This window comes from Castor canadensis, chromosome 8, assembly GCF_047511655.1.
Source record: "Castor canadensis chromosome 8, mCasCan1.hap1v2, whole genome shotgun sequence".
Classification (NCBI taxonomy): domain Eukaryota; kingdom Metazoa; phylum Chordata; class Mammalia; order Rodentia; family Castoridae; genus Castor; species Castor canadensis.
In genome coordinates, this window is record NC_133393.1 from 73,108,923 (window position 1) to 73,132,785 (window position 23,863).

The 23,863-nt window shown below is 43.4% G+C and overlaps 1 protein-coding gene across 2 annotated transcripts in view; it reads right to left on the bottom strand.

Annotated features, from left to right (window-relative positions):
- The window catches only part of LOC141410443 (liprin-beta-1-like), a 44,235-nt gene that overhangs the window by 1,150 nt on the left and 19,222 nt on the right, over positions 1 to 23,863 (bottom strand). For both annotated transcript variants that reach the window (XM_074083078.1, XM_074083076.1), the window contains 2 exons: positions 2,426 to 2,597; positions 1,942 to 1,974 (listed from right to left, as the gene is read on the bottom strand). The gene's annotated coding sequence lies outside the window, so the exon portion shown is untranslated. The remainder of the gene's footprint in view (positions 1 to 1,941; positions 1,975 to 2,425; positions 2,598 to 23,863) is intronic.

A 23,863-nucleotide genomic window follows, 5' to 3' on the forward strand; every position in this document is an offset into this window, starting at 1 on the left:
GGTGCTCTCTCTCTTGAGCCATTCCTCCAGTCCCTCTTCCCCAGCTCCAATTTCTGAACGTCTGTACATGTTCCCAGTGCAATGTGCCAGGAACATCTAGTGCGTTCAATTTCCCTGAGGGTCTTCTCCTATCTCAATTTTTCTTATTTGGCATTTAATTAATATTCTCCTGTTGTTCCAATCCAAACTCTAGCTCATTTTAATTTTTTCTTCTCCTTTGGCATTTAGATCCAATCAATTACCAAGTATTAGCAATTTTGTATTTTCGAAATTTATCACCTAGGTATGGTGGCTCACATCTGTAATCTTACCTGCTCAGGATCAGTGTTTGAGGCCAGGCAAGGCAAAAAGTTAGAAAGACCCAATTCACCAATAAAAAGCTGGGGATGGTGGCACATGCCTGTCATCTCAGCTAGTAGGGAAGCATAAATAGGTCGACAACAGTCCAGACTGGTCCAGGCATAAAAGCAAGACTCTATTCAAAAAATAACTAAGGCAAAAGGGCTACTGCTGTGTCTCAGTGGTAGAGTGTCTTGGAAGTACAAAGCCTTGAGAACAAACTCCAGTACTGTCCCTTCAAAAATAATTTATCCCATCTGAGAAAGTCTTAGGCACTGAGAAAAAAATGAACTGGATATGTAGATGCTTTTCTTCTGACATAAAATTAGTGCTTCTTGATTTTACCTTGAAAGAATAATATCCCATCCTGAAGAGGGCTCAAATTTCAAGTGGCAGAGCACCTATGTAGCAAGTGTGAGGCCCTGAGTTCAAACCCCAGTACTGCCAAAAAAAAAGAAAGAAAGAAAAGAATATCCCCAGTTGGCACTGCCAGATCTCCAAGTCTGAATTACTTGAGTTCCTTTAGCTGTCCCTAGTGGACAATCACACACTAGCAAACACAAGGGCTCCTATGTTTCTCAATGTGAGACTTTTATGTTTTATAAAGGAAAGAAAAAGTTGTTCAAAAATCACAGAGTCAGTGTTTCAGCAAGATACACAGTTGCAAAAGTTGACTTTTCTACAAGCAGGCCGTGATTACAGGTTATAGTAAGCAGCATTTGCCTCTAAGCATGGACAACAGTTCTTCCAGAAAGATGGAAGACTATTTGGAAATAGCTGTCTGGATGAATCAGCTTATTGTGTGCATCCAGTGCTCATTCTAAACATTTAATGCACAAAGAAAGTAATGTCACTTAGCTAGTCCATATGAATAGATATGTGGATATCTATGTAAGGTGACAGCATTGAATGGGAAAACCTAAGGGGGGGTTGGGTACCTCTAAAAACATTGCCTTGCTCACCTTTCGTTTAAAAAGCATTGTATCTTTTTTCTCTTGAGGACTTTTTTCTGTTCCCCGTTACTGCTCATTGCCCCACAAAGAGGAAAACCACTTTCTGGCCAACTCCTTAGATAACACACAAAGTTACCTCTGACATCACTAAATATTATCTCTGTCTCAAAGCAATAAAATGTCAGAAGGATGTTCTCCTAAGATAAGTAAGTGTAAACTATCATCTTCAGTTTCTCCTACAATCCTCCCTACCTGGCTCAAACATTTTTGGGGGGAAAATGAGCACATGGAGAAGGGACTGCAAGGACGAGGGAGCTACTGTGTGATGTTATGTGTCAAGAGCTGGGATGTATGATGCATGCACATTCCTGCCCCATACTTCATGGACTGCTGGGCACTTGAAGGGCTTCTCAGGGCTGCTCACAAGGTGTCAATAGCATTGCTTAAAACAGCATGTGGGTTTGGAAGCAAAGACTCTAAGGAGTATGACGTCTGCTTTAGCCGAAGATGGAAGGAACACTCTGGAGTAGAGAACTATGTCTTCTGATTGCTGCCAGCTTGCTTTCTAGAGATCAGAGAGGCCAAGAGCGGGGATTAGATGGGTTTGGAGCACAGCACTGGTGAAGGCTAGCATGCAAGGGTACAATACCTAAGGAAGGTGCACTGGCACTTCGTTTACGATCTTCAGATATCCCAACAACGCACACAATCACACGCAGCCCAATGGAGAGAACACAGGAGGGTGACAAAATGAAACACAGATGAGACTCCTCCTCAGGATATACACAGTGGAGGACTGGCATGCACTGTGCTTCTGAGGTTACACACAGACTCCACCAGGGTTGTCCACACAGGGTTACCTTATCCCATCAGAATGGATGGAAACTGTCTAAAATGAAACTGCAAAGATTCATGGTTTTAGGTTTTTCATGGTCTATGCCACAGGAGAAGGTCAGGGCGAGGTCAGTATATCTTTTCACTGCTAAGTTAAGCCCACTGAAGTATCTTTTGCTAACTTTCCCCCAAGTCATTCACCTTTACTGATGAGAAAGAAATATATAGGTGGATGTGTAAGAGAAGGGAAGGGATGGGACTCCAGCTGATTACAGCACAGGTATTTTGGCCACACATACCCAGGTTTGGTGCACTTGCTGTCCTCTTGCTACTTTTGATTTTAAAAAACCCCCGGCCAAAGGACGATCTGGCTTCTCAAGTGCCAAAGGGGTTGTCATCCACAGAGGCATGGTGTCCTGGAAGTTTGGGAGGGAGGCTTCCAAATGTGTGACTTTCTACTGGAGCTTTATCCTGAGAGAGGTGACAATGATGAAAGAGCATTAGCATGTGTAATCATCAAGGCAGGTCAGGCTCCACATGAAACATTACAGCATGTTACAGAGACGACTTTATTTAAGAGAATAACTGATTCCTAGTATTGAATGGCATATTAGAGGTTAAAAAAGCCTTTCTAAATGCTACCTTATAGGCAGGAGCAGAGGGCTGGGTGTGGTAGTACAGGCCTATAATCCCCACTACTTGGGAGGAGGGTACAGGAGGATCACATTTGGAGCCATCCCAAGGAAAGTTAGCTGAGACCCTGTCTGAAAAACAAACTAAGCAAAAGGGCTGACAGCACGGCTCATGTGGTAGAGTGCTTGCCTAGCAAGTGCGAGGCCCTGAGTTCAATCTCCAGTACTGCAAAAAAAACAAACAAAAACCCCCAGCAGCAGCAAGACAAAGATGTCCATCATTAATCTATAATCAATGTACTTAGGGCTTTAACTATTTAAGATAAATATAGAAATTCAAGTTTTATTTTAATTTTGTTTGCCTCAGTCCTCAAAAAGCACAGATATTACATAACTTGAATAGCAAATTTCTTATTTTTCTAGCTATGATACAGTTATGATACAGTTCACAGTCTATGTTACAAGGACATCAATAGAAGCCTGGCATAATTCTCCTATAAAGCAGGCATTAACTAACCCACTTTTACCCTAGCGATATAAGGACATCCTACTCTAGCTATTCTAAACACTGTTCTTAAAGAATAATGAGAGTAGAATCAGCAACTGTTTATTTTGAACTTTCTGATGACTTGAATTGGTAATTGTGGTGATATATTGATATGTTTAAGTATTACCCAGAGATTCTTCTGCTTATATGTTCTCATTTCCCTAACATTGCTTGCTTTCTATTTCTTTCTTTTGCAGAAGTGGAGAAAAGGGCCAGGGCACAAAGGCCTTTAAGGTGGCGACTTTGCTCTACATTATCTACTGCTTACAACAGAGTGCTGTTATTATCTGTGTCTCAACACTGATGCCAAATCCTTTCACCATTCACTGCAGTGACAGACAAACAGGACCTCAGTGACAGCTGTCTCCATGACTGCTTTGCCAGTTCTGTCTGCAATGATCAGACGCTAAGAGCTGACAGTCAAGAGACTGCACCTGAAATTAGCCTGTCTATACAACTGGAACCTTTACAAGGGTCATAGTAGAAAACCACAGGAAAGAAGACCTGGAGCAGCTGCTGATATCTTTACAAATACTACAATGCTGGCTTCAAATGGACGATGACTGTATAAAATGAACCACTGGCCATCTAAAAGGGATTTCTGTGAAGCCTGAGAAGTTCATACAGTCACTGAGATCATCAAGTAGCGTGACCATGAGTTCAGTTTTCTCATGACTGATAGAGGTGGAATTCACATAACAAAAAATTAACTATTTTAAAGTTAATTGAGTTAATTTAGTGGAATTTAGTACTACTGATGCCGTGCAACCACCACCCCATCTAGTTCCAAAACATTTCCATCTTTCTAAAGCCAGCCTTCTCACAATTGTGCCATTTCTCCCTATTTCCCTCCTCTTACCACTGCTTCCACCAACCTGCAATCTGTCTCTATGGATTTATCTATTCTGGATATTCATAGATGTGGAAGCATGCAGAATGTGGCTGACCTTTGTGTAGAGATGATTTCAGTTAGCATGTTTTGGGAATTCTGAGAATTTTAGTTTATAAAAACATTTAAGCAATTTACATGCAATAATAATGAAAAACGCTTTTGTACTTTAATTTGGTTAGAAAAAGGCTTCCGAATAGAAGCCTTTTCCTGTTCAAAACAACGATATTTAAGGCGCTAAAGAAATCTTTTATATATTTAGAATTTGTTATGTATACTTCTGTAAAAAAGAAAAAGATCACATCACTTCTAAGCTACATAATTCTTAGTTTCATTTACTTTCTACAATGTTTTATTAAAGTCTCAATTTTTGGTTTCAATTCTTTGTATTTATACATAGTAATTACTGTTAACTGTACCATGACAGTTAATAATTTCCCATTAGAGAAACCACAAACTCTTCTTAAGACTTTTATTTGCAAAATGGGAAAAGGTGCAGATCTCTAAATTTTTTGTTCCTAAGGTAAGAGGCAAAATACAAAATCCACCCCATCTGATATCTCTTTCTTCAGGTTGCCCAGGCTGCTGGATTTTTGCAGACTTGAAGTTCTAAAAATAGCAACAATAATAATTAGGATGAAAAATAAGTGGCTCTGATGTTTGCATTTCTAAGTAGATAAAGAAATTAAAACTGTGTGTGGGTTGAATCCTGGTAATAAAAGAAAATCTGGAATCCGGTAGTCACTTATGTGTGTTAGGGTACAAATGTTAGGGTACCTTTGAGGCTTGCAGCCCACTCAGCCTGAAACCGGCCATGGCTAACATGACCCAAGCCACCACTTACTGGAACTAAGGGAGGTGGGATGGTTTCTGGGAACAGGGACTGTTTCTGGTTAATCTTGCTAAAACAGTATGTGAGTCAATGAGTTGAGACACCTGGTGTTTACCAAATTCCTGATAAATAATCTTCAAGTAATCTTGCCCCACCACCAAGATGTGGGTGATATCAGAAATATGTGACCCCAGGGACCATAAAAATTGCTGTGTGACCGTGACTAATGTCTAAAAAAATATAAAAGCAGCCTGAATTTTGTATTCGGGGTTCATGTTGAAACCCACTGCGTCCGGCGGATACCCGGACCCCAGCTGGCTGGAAATAAACCTCGCTTTGTGGCTTACATTATCGTGAGTGTCTTTTTGTTCCTCTGAGGGGTGGTCAACCTCGGACCCTAACATCTGGAGGTCCCACCGAGATCTCAGCCCCTGAGAGGAACAAACGGCCTCCGATACCAAGGTTTAATTGGGAAAGACCGCGGAAGGAGGATTGGCCACCTCTGTTTGGAGGGACTTAGAGTCCCCATCTGAATTTGGTTGAGAATTCTCATTGAGTGGAAGGAAGGGGTTACAGCCCTGGAGGCTTCACTATTGGAAGTCGTGGGAGACATCCCCGACAGTCAGGAGCCCCACCAGCATCCTCAGTGGACGCCGTTTGGGCGGTCTTTGGGTAAGGATCCTGAATCTGGTGTGAATGGAAGTGTGCCTGTGAGAGTAGTCTGGTTGACCGGCCGGTACTTGTGTATGTTAGAGAGTCCTGTGCGAATTTGTTTGTCTGCTGGAATTGTCTCTTTTGTTCTTTGCTGTCTCCTCTGTCCCTCTCTCCTGATCATCATGGGACAGGCTCAGGTAACTCCTAAGACCCTTCTTCTGAGTCATTTTTCAGAAATCCGCGCTAAGGGACACAATTATGGCGTGAAAATTAAGAAAGGTAAGTTTGACACCCTTTGCTCAGCAGAATGGCCAACCTTTAATGTAGGCTGGCCTCCTGAAGGTACCTTCTCCTTGGACACGATTAAGAAGGTCCAAGATGCCATTAATAGACCCGGTCTTCATGGCCACCCTGATCAGTATTCCTACGTCCTTATGTGGCAGACTTTAGTAGAAGACCCCCCCTTCCTGGCTGCGGCCATTTATCCATGGAGCACCTACAGACCGGCCCGCAGTACTGGCCGTGTCGGGGAACACCCCCACTCCCGTTAATTCCCCTAAGAAGCCTATTCTGCAGGAAGACCCAACTCTCCATCCATCCTTGATAGACTTAGATTGTGAAGTAAATCCCCCGCCATATGCCGCTGCCGCACCACTCCAGCCAGAGGCAGATGGCTCCTCTGAGCCTCCCCACTCATCAGCCTCCCCGTCTGCACCCCCTGCTCCGGTCTCCGGACTGGCGAGGGGACTTAGGCCCCGTAGGCAGCGAGAAGAAACCCCAGAGGAGGAGCCCTCCTCCACTTTCACCGGGCCCCCCATCCTCCCGGTGCGGGCCCGGGTGGTGTTGGCCCCGATGGGGGATGCACCTATCAGTATTGGCCTTTTTTAAGTAGTGACCTGTACAACTGGAAAGCCCAGAATCATCCTTTTTCTGAGGACCCTAGAGGCCTGACTGATCTGTTCGAGTCTGTTTTGCATACTTATAGTCCCACATGGGATGACTGTCAGCAGCTCCTTAAGACCCTATTCACCACCGAGGAATGGGAGCGGATTCTCACTGAAGCCAGAAAGAATGTCCCCGGCGACAATGGGCAACCGAACACCCTGCCAAACCTGATTGATGATCATTTTCCTTTAAACAGACCTGACTGGGACTATGGGACCACAGAAGGTAGGGAGCGTCTCTGGGTCTACCGCCAGACTCTTATGGTAGGCCTCCGGGCGGCAGCACACCGCCCTACCAATTTGGCTAAGGTAAAGGCAATAATGCAGGGGGAAAATGAAAGCCCAGCCGCATTCCTTGAGCGTCTTTACAATGCATACAGACAGTATACCCCCCTAGACCCACTAGCGGAGGTGAATCAGTCAGCTGTGATAATGTCCTTCATAAATCAGGCTGCCCCTGATATTAGGAAGAAACTATATAAGCAGGAAGGACTTGGGGAAATGACTATCTGGGATCTGATGAAAGTAGCTGAAAGGGTTTTTAACACCCGAGAAACCCCAGAAGAATGAGAGGATAGAATCAGGAAGGAGATTCAGGAACTACAAGAAAGGATTCGGAAGGAGGACAGGGAACACCAGAGTAAGGAAAACAAGAAACAGCAAAAAGAGATGGCTAAGATATTGCTAGCAGGAGTCCAGGGTCTGGCCGGACCAAGTTCTGGACGGACCGGCCCCACACGTCCCCGAAGAGATAGACCCAGGCTAGACCAGGGACAATGTGCCTATTGTAAGGAATATGGACACTGGAAGAAGGAATGTCCCAAACTCCAGGGTCGCCCGGGACCAAATAGCAGGCCCAATAATGATGCCCGAGTCCTGTTAGCTGGAATGGACAGTGACTGGAGGGCACGGGACTCGGACCCCCTCCTCGAGTCTTGGGTAACCATATATGTGGAGGGGAAGCCCGTGAGATGCATGGTGGACACAGGAGCCCAATATTCAGTCCTCAATAAACCTACTGAGCCACTGTCCCAGAGAATTATCCTTGTGCAGGGAGCCACTGGATCCAAGGCATATCAATGGACTAGCAAACGTCAGGTGGATTTGGGCTGACATCAGGTGACCCATTCCTTTCTGGTCATTCCTGAGTGCCCTGCCCCCCTTCTGGGACGCAATCTGCTAACTAAGGTGAGGGCTCACATTCACTTTTAGCCGGACGGTATCAAAGTGACAGATGGACAAGGACAGCCCCTCCAAGTCTTGACCATGTCTCTCGAGGATGAACATCACTTGTTCTCCTTGTGGGACCCTCCCCCGAAACCTATTGAGTGGTCCCCTGAAATGGCTTATTGGATTCAAACCTTCCCCCAGGCTTGGAAAGAAATAGCAGGTGTGGGGCTGGCAGAACATCGAGCCCCGGTAATAATAGAGATCAAGGCTTCGGCTCAGCCCATCCGAGTCCATCAGTATCCCATGTCTTCCGAGGCATGGAGGGGGATTGCCCCTCACATAAACCATCTCCTGGAGGCCAGAATATTATGGCCCTGCTGTTCTGCTTGGAACACTCCACTTCTCCCCGTTAAGAAATCCGGGGGAAAAGACTATAGGCCAGTCCAAGATTTAAGGGAAGTAAACAAGAGGGTTGAGGACATCCACCCCACAGTCCCCAACCCCTATGCCTTGCTGAGCATTTGCCCCCCTCCCATGTTTTGTATACCACTTTGGACTTGAAAGATGCTTTTTTTAACATAGCCCTGGCACCCAACAGTCAACACATTTTTGCCTTCGAATGGCATGATGAAAATACGGGGACCCCTGGACAGTTAACATGGACTAGACTTCCACAAGTTTTCAAAAACTCCCCTACTCTGTTCAATGAGGCTCTTAATCAGGATCTGGACTCATATTGCTGGAGCTACAGTTCCGTCACACTTTTGCAGTATGTAGATGACTTGCTTCTGGCAGCTGCATCTGAAGCTGAGTGCTGGCAAGCCACTGGAGACCTCCTCCAGGAGCTGGGGAAGTTAGGCTATCGGGCCAGTGCAAAGAAGGCTCAAATTTGTAGACAGTCACCTGCCTGGGGTATGAACTAAAAGAGGGAACCAGATGGTTAACGAATGCTATGAAAGAAACTATTCTCAGACTCCCCATCCCCACCTCAGCTCGAGAAGTCTGCGAGTTCCTGGGGACGGCGGGCTACTGCTGGCTGTGGATATTGGGGTATGCTGAACTGGCAAAACCCTTATATGAGGCAACTAAGGACGAGGCCAGATTTCATGTTGGACCTCCTGTAGGGCTTTTAAGCTGGCCAAGTAATTTGGGGCTGTACTGGGGTCTTGGTCCGGTAGGGTTTGGACAATAATGGGGGGCAGAGCCCCGTATAGAATTTCAAAAGGTGTCAATCCATGCACATATGGTGAATTTCGAACCCGGAAGATGGCATAGGGTAGGAGGGCCACCCAGTCTCTGCCAGTCTCAATGGCTAATTTAGATAAGGTCTCCTTCAGGGTCCGATTCATTCTTTCTACCTTCCCTGAGCTCTGGGGGTTATATTCACAATGCAGTTTCCAATTAGTCCACTGCCCGGGCCAGCCCTTGTAGGACATTACTGATGAAAGCCGGACCGTTATCAGAACCTAGAGTTTCAGGGATGCCATATCTGGGTATGATTTCCTCCAGCAAAACCTTAGCTACAACCTGAGCAGTCTCTCGTTTTGTAGGAAAAGCTTCTACCCAGCCTGAGAAGGTGTCTATCAGAACCAACAAATACCTATACCCATACCTTCCTGGCTTCACCTCAGTGAAATCCACTTCCCAGCTCCGTCCTGGCGCCCTCCCCTGTACCCGTGTACCTGTATGTAGGAGTCCCCTTTTGCTGGGTTTCATAGCCTGGCACCCAACACATTGGTCCACAATCTTTTGAATCTGGGCTGTTTGGTGCGGGAACCGGAGGCAGGCTGACTCGAGGAGAGCGAGTAGTTTCTTCTTGCCTGAATGGTTGGCTCGATGTAAATTGGAGAGGAGAAACAGTCCTAACTTTTCAGGATCAGTCGCCCTTCGATATCATGATACCAGCCTTGCTGATTGGGCTCTGGGCATCGGTGATCTTGGATCCACTGTTTGTCTTCCAGGGTGTACTTGGGTCGCGGTGGCAAGCGTGGAAGCTCGGACACGGGTAAGGTCAGTGCTAGGGTCGTGGAGGCCAAAGCAGCATTTCGGGCCGCTATGTCTGCATGCCGGTTCCCCATAGCTTCTGGAGTCTGGGCAGATTGGTGACCAGGAACATGTACTACCGCCACAGCTTGGGGCTTCTGCACCGCAGTCAGTAGTCTCTGGATCTCCGGGAGGTTACGTAGCTCCTTTCCTTCCGCTGTAATGAAACCCCTTTCCCGGTAGATGGCACCATGTACATGGATGGTGCTGAAAGCATAACGGCTGTCGGTATAAACAGTCACTCGTTTTCCCTCAGCCCGCTCGAGTGCCTCTGCCAGTGTGATCAGTCGGCCTTCTGGGCTGAGGTCCCCGGGGGCAGTGGGGCACTCCAAATTATGTTCCCACCTTGGTCCACCACCGCTGCGCCCACCTTACACACCCCATCCGAGACGAAACTACTCCCATCTGTATACCATAACAGCTCACTGTTGGGTAGGGTTGAGTCCTGGAGATCGGGGCGCACTTGGGTGATTTCAGCTATAATCTCCTGACAATCATGTAGAGGGGCTTCCAGGTCCGGATTTGGCAGCAAGGTGGCCGGATTTAGAGAAACCAGGTCGGAGAAGAGGATTCAGGGAGCATCCAGCAAGAGCCCTTGGTAATGAGTCAGTCGGACATTGGTCATCCATCTACCTGGAGGGTGCTTTAGGACTCCCTCTACTGCATGGGGGGTTACCACCTTCAGATGTTGCCCAAAAGTGAGCTTATCTGCGTCCTTTACCATTAGGGCAACTGCCGCTATGATTCGCAGGCATGCGGGCCAGCCCGCTGCAACTGGGTCTAACCTTTTGGATAGATAAGCAACTGGCCGCTTCCAGGGCCCTAGGCGCTGCGTTAGTACCCCTTTCACTATCCCCCTTCTTTCGTCTACAAAGAGGGTGAAGGGCTTTAGAGGGTCTGGCAGCGCCAGGGCTCGCCTCGTATGAGACAAAGGACACATTGAACCCGGAACATGGATCGTCCCAGGGGATTGGGTATGGGTAAAGAGGCACAGAGCCCGCACTCTGGAAGAAAGATGGAAAGGCCCTTACCTGGTCATTCTGGTTACCCCCACTGCTCTTAAGGTTGACGGCATCGGGCCTTGGGTCCATCACTCCCACGTGCGTCAAGCCAATCAGCAGGAACAGAAAGAGGCTAGAGAGTGGACCGCACAGCAGCACCCAGATAACCCATTGAAGCTGAAGCTTTTGCGACCCCGGGAACATGCAGAGTCTTCAAGAGCAGCCATGGATGGGTTGGCTGGTCACTCTGATCTTGCTCAATGACCGGAGCAGGAACTCGCAGAAACCAATCCTCACCAGCCCTATAAGCAAACCTGGATACTCACTGATGGGGAGACTCATACCACCCTTAACGAGACTGCTCGCACTGCCCCCATAGGAACTTGGTGGCTGGAGCTTCAATTCTGCTTCAGAGACATCAATCCTGCCTACAAGTCTACTGCCCCGGAGTCAGCCCGACGTTATGGTTTTTATGCTTGCCCCGGCCACAAAAAGAACAAGGACTGTGGGGGGATACAATACTCCTTCTGTAAGTCATGGGCATGTGTCACATCCAACAATGGTGAATGGAAGTGGGGGATATCAAAACCGGAGCTTGTCAAATTTGCCTTTGTAAATGGGGTACCCTGGGGGTGCAGAATTCCATCACCCACCCATGAATGCCAGCCCACAGATACGGATAGAATCAAGGTCACCTTCACTGACAGTGGCAAAGAGGACACCCCCAGGTGGATACAAGGTAAGGTGTGGGGACTTGTGTTTTATAAATATGGTGGACATTCTGGCTCGACCGTAGTAATCAGATTAAAAGTTGAGCCCATGGGGCCACCGTCCAAAATGGTAGGCCCCAACAAAGTACTTAAGCCACCCTATGTAGAGCCACCTCTCTGACCTTGCACAACCCCAGTCCCTACCCAGCCTCACACAAAGGCTAGTATTAAAACTCCAGGACCATTAGGCACCGGCCCTCCCTTGGTGAAGCCCAGTCTCATGACCGGGTCCACAGACCCCCTCTGGAATCTGGTAAATGCTGCATTCCTAATATTGACACACCAACCCTAATATGACTACCTCCTGCTGGCTGTGCTATGATGTGAGGCCCCCATTCTATGAGGCAATAGGGCTAAATGTCACCTATGATATCTTGACTAGTGAAAACCCCACCCAATGTTCCTGGGGAGACCATAAGAGAGGTCTGACCATACATCAAGTGAGCAGCCAAGGAACCTGCTTAGGGAAGGTGCCAGTGGGAAAACAGGACCTATGTGCTGTTGTAGAAAACAACCCCACCTGGGGCGATGGTATTAAGTGGGTAATTCCAAAAGGCAATGGATGGTGGATATGCTCACAGTCCAGGCTCACCCCTTGTCTATCAACTAATGTGTTTAACGGCTCTAAAGAATTCTGTGTCCTAGTGGCTGTGCTGCCTCGCATCATCTATCATTCTGAGGAGAGCCTATATTCATACTGGAATACAGGAACAGATGAGAAAAAGAAGAGAGAGCCTATTTCTGCATTAACCATTGCTACCCTACTTAGCCTAGGGGTGGCTGGGGCAGGAACTGGCATAGCCTCCCTGGCTACTCAACATAAAGGGATGTCCTCGCTGCACACGGCCATAGACGAGGATATAGAGAGGATAGAAGCCTCCATTAGTCACCTAGAAAAATCCCTTACCTCTCTATCTTAGGTAGTGCTTCAGAACTGTTGGGGCCTAGACTTATTGTTCCTTCAGCAGGGGGGAATATGTGCCGCCTTAGGGGAGGAATGTTGTTTTTATGCTGACCATTCACAGGTAGTTAGGGAGTCTATGTCTAAAGTGAGGGAAGGACTGGCAAAAAGGAAACGGGAAAGGGAAGCCCAAGAAAATTGGTTCGAAGCTTGGTTCAATAGGTCCCCCTGGTTCACTACCTTGGTCTCTACCCTGGTGGGCCCTCTGGTCATACTACTGCTTATCTTAACCTTTGGTCCTTGTATTCTGAATAAGCTAGTGACCTTCGTAAAAGATCGAATTAGTACAGTCCAACTAATGGTCCTGAGGCAGCAATATGAACAGTTACCTAGCCCTGAGGATGTTTACGCTCGTTGCCCAGATGAGCATGATTCCTCATTATGAACAACTAAAGGGGGGAATGTTAGGGTACAAATGTTAGGATACCTTTGAGGCTTGCAGCCCACTCAGCCTGAAACCGGCCATGGCTAACATGACCCAAGCCACCACTTACTGGAACTAAGGGAGGTGGGATGGTTTCTGGGAACAGGGACTGTTTCTGGTTAATCTTGCTAAAACAGTATGTGAGTCAATGAGTTGAGACACCTGGTGTTTACCAAATTCCTGATAAATAATCTTCAAGTAATCTTGCCCCACCACCAAGATGTGGGTGATATCAGAAATATGTGACCCCAGGGACCATAAAAATTGCTGTGTGACCGTGACTAATGTCTAAAAAAATATAAAAGCAGCTTGAATTTTGTATTCGGGGTCCGTGTTGAAACCCACTACATCAGGCGGATACCCGGACCCCAGCTGGCTGGAAATAAACCTCCTTTTGTGGCTTACATTATCGTGAGTGTCTTTTTGTTCCTCTGGGGGGTGGTCAACCTTGGACCCTAACAATGTGCTTAACTAAATTATCACATTTAGTTCTTTTAAAAGCGGGGTGGTTAACTGTCTTGCCAATAACTCTAAATGTCTGACACATGTTAGAATGGCTGGAAAAACACTAGGGACTATCCTTGTGATATTGATATTTGAAAATTGATTAGCATTTTCCATGGATTAGTTTTCTTTTTTTGTTGTGGTTTTTGTATCCTTAACTGGACATAGTTTCCTTTTTCTATATTTCCTTCTTTCTTTTTGGGTGGTGGGCAGGGGACAGAACTGGGGTTTGTTTGTTTGGGATTTTTTGGCAACACTGAGGTTTGAACTCAGGACCTCAGGGCTTCATGCTTGCTAGGCAGGCACTCTTCCACTTGAGCCACTCCATCAGCCCTTATATATATATATTTATTTATTTATTTATTTTTTGACAGCACTGTAGTTTGAACACAGGGCTCATGCTTGCTAGGAAGGTGCTCTTACTGCTTGAGCCACTCTGCCAGCCCTTGCATGGATGAGTGATGCATCCTTTGCATTTATACACTTACACTGCTAAAACACTCATGCACTGCTAAATCTAATCCTTCTAATTAAAATACAGACAGTTTCAATTATCCATTCGCAAAGAAATTATAGTTCTAGTCAAAGCACAACAGGCTATAAATATCTTTTGCATAATTAGCATTTGGTATGCACAGCTGGAGGTGATCTTACTCAAAAACCAAAGGCAGGAATATGGGAACTGTTTAAAGAAAGAGGGCCGGGGGTGCACTGAGTGCGAGAGTGTATGCTTATTAAGCAAGTGACTGCCCTGTGTTTAATCTCCAGTGCAAAGGGGGTTGGGGAGAGAATGTGTCTGCTCTAACAAATAGAATAATATAAATAAACACACAAACTTTTAAAGGCATTTCTCCTGTATTTACATGTTTGTAAGTTGCTAGATGTGTTGACTACCAAATAAAATGAAAAAAGAAACAATCTCATCTTTGAGCACCACTCTGAAAATAGACTTTCCTGATATTTTTTAGATTTTCCTAATTTAATCCAGACTTCAACTTGGATAAACATTCATGTTAGTTTCTTAAATTGAAAGTGCAAAAACCCATTTCAGCTTTTCCAGCCATCATATAATTCTCTGGGGATCTTTTCTGCGAGAATCAAAACCACAAATCACTATAAACATGAATTATAGGAGTGGGAGTGTAGCTCAGTGGTATAGCACTTGCCTAGCATGCTAAAGAACTGGGTTCAATCCCTAGCTCTGCAGAAAAATCAATAATAATTAAAAGTTAGGCATGGTGGCACATCCATATAAGGAGGCTGTGGCAGGAGGATCAGAAGTTTGAGGCCAGTCTCAGTTACACAGCAAAAAAAGAAAAGTACTGAACTTCGAATGAAAACCAATGAAGGTTAAAGATCTGTAAAAACCTGGCATGAGTCTGGCAATGGTGGCTAATGCCTGTAATCCTAACTACCAGGAGGCAGAGATCAGAGGATTTGGGGGTCCAAGCAAATAGTTTGCAATACCCTATCTCAAAAATACCCAATACACAAGAAAACAAGGTCTGGTGGAGTGGCTCAAGTGGTAGAGCACCCGCCTAGCAAGTGTGAAGTCCTTAGTTCAAACCCTAGTACTACCAAAATAAACAAACAAACACAAAAAACTGGCATAAGATAAAGATAAATGAGTATTTCTTTTTCTTTCTTTCCTTTTTTTTTGTTTTGGTTGGGCTGGGGTTTAAACTCAGAGCTTTACACTTGCAAAGCAGGCACTCTATCGCTTGAGCCACACCTTCAGTCCATTTCACTCTGGTTATTTTAGAGACAGAGTTTCAGCAAACTATTTTCCTGGACTGGCCTTGAACCAAGATCCTCCCAATCTCAGCCTCCCAAGTAGTTGGGATTGCAGGGGAGAGCCAGTGGTGCCCAGCTTAGTCTTTCTTCTTTCCTTCTCCCTCCCTCCCTTCCTTTTCTTTTATGAACAGGGATCACAGCCCTCCACCTCCAGCCAATCATTACAGCCCCATTAGCTTATCCATGAATTTATCACCTCAATTGCTGTTAGTATTCATTAGCATTGGTATTACAAACGATCTTTCTCAAGCCTCAGTTATAAAACATTCAGTAGTACACAATTTACAGAAGATTATCACACGACTGGGCTTCAACCACAGCACCAAGGATTATTCTTCCATCACTAAAATGTAAGAGAATGTATGAGTAGCATGCGCAAAAGACTGTACAGATGCTCCTTGACTTACAAGGGTAGTAAGCCCCCATAAGCCCCCGTAAGTTCAAAATGCCTTTCATATACCTAACCTGCCAAACAACTCAGCTAAACTGTCCAGTCTTAATCCACATTAGCCTGCAGCTGGGCAAAATCATCTGCCACAAAGCCTGCTTTATAATGAATTGTTGGATACTTCATGCAATTTATTGAATGCTGCTCTAAAAGTGAAAAAGCAGCTCTGTTGTAAAGTTGAATCATCACTAAGTTGAACCATCACAGTTAGGACTGTTTGTACATATTCTAAGTGAACAGAATTGTCAAAAACAACAAAAATGCACAAAGGAAGTTATTTCTAATTTGTAAAATATTCTACTTTATTTTGACCTAAATGTAAGTTTAGGCAATTAACTTGAAATATGCTGACAAAAATTTCTATTTGCCTACAGAGAAATTATTTTGTCTTTTTCTTCTGTTTCTTTCATATTCATCCTTCAGATGGCTTTGTGGCACAGGACTCTTACTATCCTGCTTAAGACCTATTGATGGTCACCCATGCAGCAGGAAGAAAATCCAAATTCCTTAAAACCCCTTTCTAACCACATTACCTCACTTCACCAGCTGCACCTCCCACTACTTCCTGCTTCACACCTTTTATTTCAATAATTACAACTGACGAAAGGACCCCTGGCACATTTCTTCTTCTTTCTTATTCTCTGGGTAAGTACAATGTGCCTTTATTTTTGGTTCGTCTATTTTTGGTTGATCTATTTTTTTACACTGCAATGTTAGTTCATAAATGACATACTCCTCTTCGAATGAAGTCTCTGATTTAGGAGGCAACTTTGATTTTTCAGCAGTTTCTGCCCCTATAGATGCTGGCAATAATAAAGGGATCGAAACTTGCAAGATGCTGGTGTGGAACTGTAATAAAGTTAAAAACAAATATCAATCGAGCAATCAAAACACAAGCCGCAGAGTAACAAAACATAAATAACATGATTAAGCGGTCTATCAGTAAAATTGCATGTACCTGTGTTTAGAACTCTATTCTTACATTTATAAAATGGCTTCAGAAAATACGCATCTATTTTAGAGAAGTATTGATCACAGAAAACATTACAGAGAAAGGTAACTTTTTAATTACTCAGGATTTGGTTCTGAATAAGAAACCGAATATTAAGCAAAGTAATAGCAAATACTGGCAACTTTAAGACCCAGTGGAATCTTGGCTCTGACACACGTGCCTAAATGACCTAGTTCCTTAGCCAGGAGTTAGTCATCTCTCTAAATGAGAACAATGCCCACCTCACAGGGTTGCAACAATTTAACTCTTGTCACTTTAATTTGTACCACTCCCCTCTTATTTTCAGTTTCATTTTATCTTGTCTCAGTTACTTGAGGTCAACTATGACCCACAAATATCAAAAGAAAAATTCCAGAATAAACAATTCAGAAGTTTAAAGAAAAAATGAGGTAGGCTCTGCTTTCCCACTCCTTGCATGTGACCACAGCAGAAGAGATGCTGTGACTTCTGAAGAGTCGTAAGAGATGAGGCAAATTTGCAACTTGGGAGGCAGAGATCAGGAGGATCACAGTTCAAGGTCAGTCTGGGCAAACAGTTCACTAGACCCTATCTTGAAAACACCTAACACAAAAATGGGCTGGTTGAGTGGTTCAAAAGGCAGAGCACCTGCCTACTAAGTGTGAAGCCCTGAGTTCAAACCCCAGTACCACACACACAAAAACCAAACCAACCAAACAAGAACACCTGAGTACTTGCGGCCCAGGATCAGACTGCACTGAGCACAAGCAGTGGTGTTAGCAGGTGAAGTCACATTTGATATGATCATTGATGTGCGAGATTGAAAGAAAACTGTAAGTTAATTTATTCCAACAACCCTCTTGTAATTCAGTTTAAAAATTTTAGGGCTTTAAAAATACTAGTGTAGGAAAAAACTAAGCTAAGGAGTACCTGGTATAACAAACTGATTCTGAATAGCAACAAAATCACTACATAAACAGCTCATTTTTCAGCATTGCTGTGCTGAAAATACATAGAAAATTAGGAAAAAAAAAAAATAGACAGATGACATTTGACCCCTCAAAAGAATTCTTTTATGCTCTCTTAAAGCAGATCTAACAGAAGAAAGGAACCACATATCCAGCAAGGCAGTAACTTGAAGAATTTTTTACATCAGTGTAAATGAAAAGGATTGACTGCTGAACAGTGGAATGCCAGACAGTTATTTTTAAAAATAGAAAGAATGATGCTTAAAACTCCAATCTCTACATACTGATGAATGGCAAATCATACACCTGTTTAAAGATCTCTTTTTTTTTTTTAAGTCAGTGTCTTGCTACAATGTAGGCCAGGCTGTCCTCCTGCCTCAGTCTCCCTAGTGCTGGGATTTTTAGGTATCTGCCACCATGCCCAGCCAGACCGTAACTTCTTAATTTTAGTAGAAGGTTTTACTAGAATTTTATCCTAATTTTACTAGAATTTAGGTATTATTGGAGTTGTGTGAAGAGTTAAGTATCCTCCCTAAGATTCTCATTTATTTTCATATTTATAACTCTTCATTAGAATAGTACATAATTTTTAATGGCTTATGAAAAGCTACCCTGCATCTGGTTTAAAACTAGATACAGGTCATGGTCGTAGCTCAGTGGTACAGCACTCATCTAGCATATGGGAGGGCCTGGGTTCAATCCCCAGCACCACAAAAAACCCCATGCAAGTTGGCCATGACAGCGCACAGCTGTAATCTTGGCTAACTGGGAGGCAGAGATCAGGAGCACCATGGTTCAAACACAAGACACTAGCTCAAAAATAACTAGAGCTAAAAGGGCTGGGGGCGTAGTTCAAGTGGTAGAATGCCTACCAAGCAAGTGGGAGGCCTTGAGTTCAAACCCCGTTAAGGACAAACAAACAAGCAAACAAAAACCAACAATGATTAAAAACTACACACACACACACACACACACACACACACACACACTCCTACTATTTTGTTTATTTTGTTTGAAATAGAGCCTTACCATGTAGCCCAGGCTGACCTCCAACTTGTGATCTTCCTGCCTCAACCTCCTGAGCCCTGGGATTACAGGTATGTGCCACTATGCTCAGCAAAAAAACCCTACTTTTTAAATCTACATGTTCATATATATTGAAAAAAGGACTTGAAAGAAATGCAGAAGAATGACCATGCTGGTGGAATTATGAGTAATTTTTTACCCCTCATCTCTATTTCCCAAATGCTTTATAATACAGTTCTTGGGTTTTTTGGGCTGGCAGAGTGGCTCAAGTGCTAGAGCACCTATGCCTAGCAAGCATGAAGCCCTGAGTTCAAACCCCAGTACTGCCCATAAAACCCCATAAAAAACAACCTCAGCCAAAAACCAAATACTATGTAGTTCTTAGGCTTTAAACATAAAGATTGCAGTGTTGAAATTCTATAAAATCAAACACTATTTTGAATGTAACCACAAGTAAAAATCACTTGCAAATTTATAGTGTTCCTTGAAACAGAAATTCCTTTGAAAGCGTGGAAAATGCTAAGCAATGAGAATTACCTCAGTGGACACTGATACTTAGGGGTTCATTTGTTTATTTAGATATTTATAAGATATTCATATGTCAGGCCCTGTGTACAAGAAGTAGGAAGATCCATTTTTCCCCCAAATATCTTAGCTGGGTATGGTGGTGCATGCCTATAATCCAGCCACTGGGGAGGATGACACAGAACAATCATGAGCTGTAGGCTAACCTGGGCTCGTGAGAACCTGACTCAAAACCAAACACAAACAAACAAATCCTGGCCCATAGCAGGATTTGTTTTTCTTTGTGAACTCAACAAAATAAAATTTGGGGGGCTGGGGTGAGACTCAGTGGTATATATAGTGCTTCCCTAGCCCATGCTAGGGTTTGGATCCTGGGTTTGGATCCAGCACTGTTAAAAAAAAAATTCAAATTTTGAGCATTTCATCATACTTTCAAAAGACATGTTTTTTCCAGTACTTTCCTTTGAGTAAATAACTACCCATGCATTGCTAGCAAACAAGAGCATTCAAAATTCCTAACATTTTTATTTTAAATTGCCCTTGAAGTTTTTCCCACCTTTGGGATAGCCAATTGGCCCATCTGCAGCTAAACCAGTAACAAATGGAAAAAAATGCATAGCTACCTGTACTTACTGTCTTTCAGGACTTTTTGAACTTCCCATGTTCAGAGCTGAACTCACCTTCCTTAATCACCTCAGTATTTCTTCTCTAGCCTCTTGCATCTTAATAAATGGAATCTGTGGCATTGCTTTAACCAAAAATACCAGGCTTTCTTGTTTTTTTTTATTTCCTTCTTCTTCACTCTCCTCATCTAAGTCATCAGACCATGTTGATTCTAACACTGTAACACATTCCCAATCACACCCAGTTCCACCAGATCTTTTCACCAGAATATTGCAAGTCTTTTGATTGTTTTCCCCTGCTCCCAATACAGTCCTCCTCCATGGTCCATTTGTTACGAAGATCATACTCAGAGTTTTAAAAACCCTTCAGGGAATCCCTCTGCACTTGAACAAGAGCTGAACACTTCACCTTGTCTGACTGAGCCGCTGGTCTTTCTTTATTTATTAGCATATAATAGTTGTGGGAGGATGTACAGTGTGACATTTACATATACGCTTACCATACATCTTAGATTCACCCCCGCCATCGTTCTCCCACCTCCCCCTTTTAAAAATAATTTCAACAAGTTTCATTGTTCTATTTTTATACACGTTCACAAAGTACATCAACCATGTTTGCTCACTGGTCTTCTTTCACTTCCTTTTCCTCCTAGGCTCTTTATACATGTTTTCTCTCTCTCTCTCTCTCTCTTTCTCTCTCTCTCTCTCTCTCTCTCTCTAATCAGCTTCTTAGAGATGTTCTCCCTCACCAACCAATCTATAGTGTACTCACTCCTCAGCCTGTATACTTTCTGGCAGAGAACAGTTACCTAATAATATTGTTCAATAAATGAATGAATGAGACACCTAGTGTGATAATGGGTATGATATATTAAAGAAACTGAGGCCAAATGTGTAAGTCCACAGCCACTCAGAACCAACTAAAGAAGGGAAGTCTTTAGAGCTGAGGTCTACCTGTTTTACCCTGGGCCACTGCATCTTGCATTTTCTTGCACCTGCTCAGGCATTGTCAGAGATCTTCTATTTTCTGATTTTATGAATAAAATAAATTATCTTTAATACTATGATTTTAAAACAGAAAGAGTAAGTAGACATGAATTATTTACATTACTCAAAGAATACTTCTACACTTTCGTAAAACTGGTAATATCTATGTTTCTTACACATCAGAGATGGAAAAAGTATCTCTAAATTTAGAGATTCTATCCTTAAGTTGCCATCCTTAAAAAACAAAAACAAAACAAGGTAGTAAGATATGAAACAAAAAAACAAGAAAAAAATCAGCTTTAATTACTCTCCTCTCTAATTTGTAAGTTGAAAGAAGACCCTATTTCTTCCATCTTTATTAGCTATCATCAATCACTAGCTAGCTCTTCCCTTCTCAAAACACCACCAAAGTTGCTTTGATGGTGTAACTTTCCAGTGATTTTTCTCTCCATTTAAAATGAGTATTTTTACCCTTTTCTAATTTAACTTCCATAAAAAACTTTATTGACCACACTCTTAACTCCTCCCTTTACTTCTCTGTCTACTCTTTCTTCTATTTATTTCTGAACCCCTCAACTAGATAAGATATTCTAATTCTTTTTTTTTTTTTTGGCAGGGGAGGGGTGATGGTGGTGCTGGGAATTGAACCCAGGGCTTCATGAATGCTAGATAAACACCCTGTCACTGCATGACATTTAGCCCTAGACAGTCTACTTCTATAGCTCACATTATTTCCCAGCCTGGTTGATAAAAAGTTATAGCTTCAATTTTGTCCTTAACCTTATTTTCTTTTCCCATGCCCTCAATGTGGCACAGTATAAAAATGGTCTCCCTGGGTTAGGAGCATGGCTCAAGAGGTAGAGCACCTGCCTAACTAGCACAAGGCTCTGAATTCAAATCCCAGTACTGTCAAAAAACCAACAATAAAAATGGTCTCCCTACCACCCACAGAGTGGCAGGAAATATTTGCTAGTTATACATCAGACAAAGGACTGATAACCAGAATATACAGGGAACTTAAAAAAACTAAACTCTCCCCAAATTAATGAACCAATTAAGAAATGGGCAACTGAACTAAATAGAACTTTCTCAAAAGAAGAAATTCAAATGGCCAAAAAACACATGAAAAAATGTTCACTCTCTCTAGCCATAAAGGAAATGCAAATCAAAACCACACTAAGATTCTACCTCACCCCTGTTAGAATAGCCATCATCAAAAACACCACCAACAACATGTGTTGGCGAGGATGTGGGGAAAAAGGAACCTTCATACACTGCTGGTGGGAATACAAGCTGGTGCAACCACTCTGGAAAAAAGTTTGGAGGCTTCTTAAAAATCTAAACATAGATATGCCATATGATCCAGCAATCCCACTCCTGGGGATATACCTGAAGGACTGTGACACGGGTTACTCCAGAGGCACCTGCATACCCATGTTTATTGCAGCGCTATTCACAATAGCCAAGTTATGGAAACAGCCAAGATGGCCCACTACTGATGAATGGATTAAGAAAATGTGGTATTTATACACAATGGAATTTTACTCAGCCATGAAGAAGAATGAAATCTTATCATTTGCAGGTAAATGGATGGAACTGGAGAACATCATTCTGAGCGAGGTCAGCCAGGCTCAGAAGACTAAAAATCGTATGTTCTCCCTCATATGTTCTCCCTCAGATCTAGAGCAAATATAGAAATGTTGTTGGACTTGGTTTACATGACAAGGGGAGAACATATACAGGAGGTATGGGGTTAGATAGAAAACCCAAAACATGAAAGCATTTGATGTGCCCACTCCAGAGGAGCTAATACAGAAACCTTAAAGCGACAGAGGTCAACATGAGAAGGGGATCAGGAACCAGTGTAAAGATCAGTTAGAGATGAATCAACCTGGGATGAAACACATTTGAAATCTCTCTGTATAGCTGTCCTTATCTCAACTAGCAAAAATGCTATGTCTGTCTTATTATTGCTTATTTCTACTCTTCAACAGAACTGGAGAAAAGTGCAGAACAGGTTCTGCCTGGAAGCAAGTGGGGAGAGGGGAGAAGATGGGGGCGGGGGGCAGGGGGGAGAAATAACCCAAACAATGTGCACACATGTGAATAAATGAATTAAAATAAAAATGGTCTCCCTAGCTCCAATTACACTGAGTCTGGGCCTGGTCATGTGACTAACTTTGGCCAAGGAGGTGCCAACGAAGCATTTGCACACTGAAACTGAGGAACTGTATGAAGAAGCCTGAGCTCATCTACTGGAGAAAGAGAGGTCATTTGGAGATAGGAGGAGTCATCCCATGTGGGATGCCAATCATCAGATATGTTAAATCACATCCAGTCCCTCTGAGCTGCCAAGTCACTGTAGACATCAGCTCAGCCAGCCTAGACCAGACGAACCATCTAGCCAACTCACAGAAGTATGAGACATAAAAAAATGTGGTATGTTATGGAGCATAAGCTAACCGGCAACTCAACTGTAGGTTAGCCTCCAGTGATTTACAATTCTGGATTCCTCCTAAAATTGATGAGGCTCACTTCTCACTAATCCTAAAATTTCAATTCATATTCCAATGGTCTATGATAAATCTCCTTTAAAATGCTCTGTGAGCACATTCAATTGAATATATCTTAAATTAAGCTTATTATTTCCCCCAGTACTTAGGCCTCTGCTTGTATTTCCTTAATCCTTGGAAAGTACCATTGCTTACACAGTTGCCCAAATTGGAAATTACTCTCATTTCTCCAACCCAGAGATCTATAACTCTTGTTGATCTGCAACTTTCTCAAAGATTTCTTCCTTCCTTGTTATTTCACTGGCATTGCCTGGTTTCAAGCCCTCTTAATTTGTCACTCAGACTACTTTCTCAGCTTCTTAATTGCTCTGTCTTTATACTCTCTCCCTTACTCTTGCCTCCATTCAGCCACTAAAGCTAGTTTTCAAAATATCAATTTAATTGTGTTACTCCCAAGATCTATAAGCTAAAACCCCGATCATAAGGCCACCATACAAAGTCACCTACTATTT